General features: G+C 40.4%; 1 long non-coding RNA gene across 1 annotated transcript; it reads left to right on the forward strand.

Annotated features, from left to right (window-relative positions):
• The first annotated feature begins 1,540 nt into the window (after window positions 1-1,540).
• Window positions 1,541-3,925, forward strand: LOC120545017. Its single transcript, XR_005636617.1, has 3 exons — window positions 1,541-1,577; window positions 2,464-2,500; window positions 2,606-3,925. It is a non-coding gene; the product is annotated as an uncharacterized LOC120545017 (long non-coding RNA).
• The last annotated feature ends 1,033 nt before the right edge of the window (window positions 3,926-4,958 follow it).

Raw genomic sequence — 4,958 nt, forward strand, 5'->3', positions numbered from 1 at the left:
ACATATTTACTCACATTAGTGAGCTTAAGCAAAGATCCTCTATACTAAAGAGAGCGCATGTCAAGCAGTGCCAATGGTATGAAACGGTACACACTTCCTCTCTCCTAAAGGGGTGTGGCCTCGTTTGAACATGTAGTGGTCGTGTGGATGGATGAAAAGTTATATTTAAATGTACTAATATGTTATTTTGCTAAAAGACATTTAGCATCATGGAGATTAGTTTTGTTAAGGCGTTCATGAACGTTAGCTGACCTTAGCTTCTCTGTGTTGCCAGATCTTGCGAGAGTTTGGTCCTGATACAAAAACAGGTCTCACAGTTAATTTTCTCCTGATGTCTGTCTGAAAAATGCCATTTTTGTGTCAGAATGTTCTGGAGATATGTAGCTTGTGAAAAATGGGTCCAATATATACTTTGACCGTGGGGCGAAAGAAATGCTCATAATCTGTGTTCACTTCACTTCTCCCGTTGGAATCCATACACTCAGGACCTGCCGCTAGTCTCCTAAAGAGGCGTGGCAGTGGCGGAGCCCACGTGACACAGATACAGGAATCTACTCTGAGTTAGGGCAAAGAATTTCTAATAAGGAAAGAAGTTCCACTCTCTCGACACTTCCAGCTTCTGAGCTGGTTGCAGTTCCACTCTGATTCCATATAGGGGGCGCTCACAGGTGAGTGCAGAAAATTATGGTGGTCTATGGAGCTATTCCAAGGGGGAAAGCTTCGCTTCAGAACTCGAACCTCCTATGGCGTCATTTTGTTGCTACCTGGCCATCACCTCCCGTTAGCATTCCACTGACTAGCATTCATTTTGGCGCCACTTGACAGCGAATAACTTTACATCTGATGCGTTTAAAGACTCTATTTGTCCATTGTTTAGCTGTAAAGAAACACGACAATGTATAAAAGGCTCCATTACCTTGTACCTCACGTTATGGCTCCGTAGCAGACGTTTTTATAAAAATAGGCTAACGATTGTGTCACATAGTAGAGGAATTACCGTATAGTACAGGAGAAGCTCGCAGGCAGTTTCGACTTACATGAGCTGTTTAGGTTTAATTACTAATGTTAACTAGCATGTTAGTGATCAGTAATTAGCCTGTGCCCATGTTATCTCCTTACATATACCTACACTCTCCTTCTCTGTAAGATTGGGAATGACTGAGATTTCTCTTGGCACAGCTACCAGAAGACTTACAACTTTCAGACTTGTTGCTCATCCACATTTACGTCTCTCTGTTGGAGGCTGCGCAGTAAAGCTGGCCATCACCGGAAAAGTGCTTCTAATAGCCTTCACTGGTCTCCGTCCAGAGTCTTATGAGCTATACCCCTCAAAATCCACTTTTCTCAGGATATAATTTTCATCTAGTAATTTGAATGTTGCATTTGAAAGGGGAGGCTAAGAAAATTCACACTGCTGGGTGTTTCTTATGGATTTTTTTAAAGTGGCTTTTTTGTTCTAAAAAGCCTTTTAAAATGGCAATGACGTCATACACATCATACGGCCGGAGATACTGCTTTACGGCAAGCTCTGAGTCACTTCCTTTTTTCTCTCGAGGCATCAACAACACAGCTAACAGGTTAGGCTCTCCCTGTCAATGCACGTGCTAGAAAGAGGTTTGTTAATGTTTTAAAGACCACGCCGAAATATTCACTCTGACATTCTGGTTCTGCTTCCGATGCCATCAAGTGGGATCTCTGGTTGTAATCAGTCCTTCACTGACCAATCAGTATTCATTAGCATAATGCTAGCGTGATATGGACAACAACGACTCAACCTATAAGAAATTGAAAGGACATAAGTACTCGTAAATTCAACTTTCGACCTATAATCCATGTTGAACTTGCAAAAACTACAATAAAATCTGAGATTTTTCAACAGCAATCAGGCAAAAGAGACAAATTTAGCCGTCAAGCTCCATAGAGTCCCATTCATTTTGCACTCACCTGTGAACTCTGGTGGAACTGCAACCAAATTCGGTACAGCTAAATAGGGAGTGAAATGGCTCTCCGTAGACCGGCTCTGGTTGGAGTGTCTCGGTTCTAAACAGTCTCAGGTTTAAGAGATGAAGGTAGGTGGATTTTGAAACCTTTGGACAGAGCCAGGCTAACTGTTTCCCCCTGTTACCAGTCTTTGTGCTAAGCTAAGCTAACCGGCTGTTGGCTATAGCCCAGATTTGTTTTTCTTTGTACTCTCCACCAGAAAGCAAAAACTGTAAGCGTATTCCCAAAAATGTCAAACTACTCCGTTAAAAAATGTAAGAGTCAGCAAGCAGATAATCCACTGAAAAGCTCTAGGGGTGTCAAAAACTGATAAACCATTTTTATGTTACACCCATTCTTCAATTTTATATGTAATCTTTATATTTAACTGATAAGTGTAATTGGATCAATGTGTCCCTTCAATATTATTGCCAAAAATAACTAACTTAAGTGTCTGTAACACTGTCTTTGGTTGCTTTCTAGCAACAGCAGTCTGGAAGAAAGGGTATCTCAAACTAAGGTCGGTGAAGCAATCTTCTCTATTTCTGCTGGCCCCAGATCAGTGGTCCCATTGTCCTCCCTCAGAATGTGATCTTAATCTGAGCTGAATAGAGTTTTGTTTCAGGGAGGACTTTCAACCAGCCAGACGTGAGACACACTGCATTAAGCTGCTTTTCCACTGTGAGGACTGCAGGCAGAGGTTTCATAGCACTGAGATTTGCAGCTTCTGCTGGTCAGCGGGTTTTACTGGTGTCTTTTATCCGTGCATTGTAATACTTTTTATTGGTCTTCCTGCCAGAACTTTATCTTGTGTTTGTAATTTTCTTTTACTGAAATTCTTTTTCAGCTTCATTTTTATTTGAAGGAGCTTTCAGTGGATGCTAACAGCTTTAGAAAAACATGTCTGTGCAGTCCACTGTCTCATATTGAGAAAGAGAAGCATTTATTCTGTAATGATGATAGCTCTGACTTGGTGTGTTAAACTATGTGAGCTCTATTCTTGTACCAAATTATTCTGTCTGTCTGATCAAGTGCCTGGTTTTGGGATTATTGTATCTTGCTAACCCTCTTATTTTGCCTCTCTGTTATTCTTCTTTTACATCCTGGACGATGCTTTCTCACAGTCTTTTGCACGTCTGCATCCGCACACCAGAGACTGAAAGATTGATGTACAGACCAGACACTATAAGCACAGTCTGTTTCCAGTGATGTTGTAGCCCGGTCCTTTCCTCACTGCTCAGCTGCTATGTTAGGAATGCTGGACGTGCATCTCTATTGTCTGGTCAAAGGGTCTTCACTCATCTCATTTGGCTCTCATCCATAACAACCTGGCCACTGCAGGGAGAACAGTTCATTTCTTAAAGGGGCACACCAATTTTACACATGAAGATATCCTGATGTCATAAGGAGTATATGCCATCCTGTGAAAACAATTGCATAATGAGGGAGCTTTCGTAAAGTCTAAAATGAATCATCAGGATGACATCATCAACCCCCAGTTTAAAAGATATGACAATTTACCAGTCAGGGAGTGTCTAATGAAAGATGCTATTGAGGTGTATTATGGGAAATATAGGATCCAATGTTTTTGGACCCATTCTAGGGGCTAGAAGTCACAATATATCATCTTTGGTGCTGCTGGAGTACACTAATTCTAAATACAAAAATAGCTTGATTGTTTTAGTTAAGATGTTTTATCCAACATTTGAAGGGTTATTTGTTAATATGTGTGTAATTAGATGTATTTCTTTATGTCAGAAACAGGCTAAACATGAGCAGGAAGCATGAATTAGGCACCCCGTTGTCCTAGGGGTTAGAACGAAGATCATGAATGCTTGTTTCCTGTCATCTCTCAACTATCAGCTGTCTAATAAAGGTAAAAAAAAAATGCCCTCAACATCATTTGATTATTTATTTTAAAGAAAACGCCTGAAAATACATTATTGCTGGGATGAACTTTAGCGGAAATTGACTGTACCATTTCAGAATGTGCCAATTTGTTTTTATGATAAAGGTTTTCCATCTATTGTGGTGCCTTTGAAAACATCAAAAACATTTCATTCCACAGACACTCCACAGTCTGAGTGTGTCAGTGGCAAAAACAGCACTTTGAGTGGTTGTACATTGACGGTTCGCAATTGCCCCATTGAATTATTGTAGCCTGTTTCTAGCTGAAGGCTGCAGGGCTCTCGCTTAATACTGGACCAATTTCAAGAATGTCCCTTACTGTAGACAATAAAACATGGTAAAATAGGGTCCAGGTTGAAAGTTCCTCTTTAAAATATGTAAGAGCTGAAGATTACTTCAAATGCATTTCCTATTCCCTTCCTCAAAATCTTTCTATGAAAGGTATTAAGTAGAAATGACTGCAGCTTTGGAAATACTTACAGAAAAGTCAAGTTATAGCCTACTAGTTCAGTGCTGGCTGTGCGTGTGTGAGCAGTGTTGTGTCTTCTCTAGCAGGGGGTGCAATATTTAGCTTCAGGGGTGCCACTTCCTTTGATGCATATTTACAGTTTATGTTGTACATACAGTGCGGACGCACCAGACGCACCCACATGCATTCCTTCTTACCCTGTGGCAGACTGAATGTAGTCTTTTAATGGCAGGACTGCTCCACCCTTTTAAGTACAAAGTGGTAGATTTTATGAATATTTTGGATACTGTATGTTCTCGTTTCAGTAAAAGAGCCTTAATTTCATGTCACATGTGTCAACCCTGTGACATTCTGTTGTTGATTGTGCTGTTTCTGACCAACTGTGGCTGAAGGCTATGATCCTGCTGTGCCAAAATATTTCCATATGGCAACTACCTACAACATTTTACAGAATTACACAAATACTTAATATAAAATGATTTTTCAAACTGTAAATAGATGTGACAAATGTGGAAAGTAAAGGAGTTTTGAATGGGGAATGTACCTCTAGCACAAAACTGAAGACTCTGGATTAACCTAACCTCATACATACACAACTGAT

Source organism: Perca fluviatilis, chromosome 17 (assembly GCF_010015445.1).
Source record: "Perca fluviatilis chromosome 17, GENO_Pfluv_1.0, whole genome shotgun sequence".
Lineage (NCBI taxonomy): Eukaryota > Metazoa > Chordata > Actinopteri > Perciformes > Percidae > Perca > Perca fluviatilis.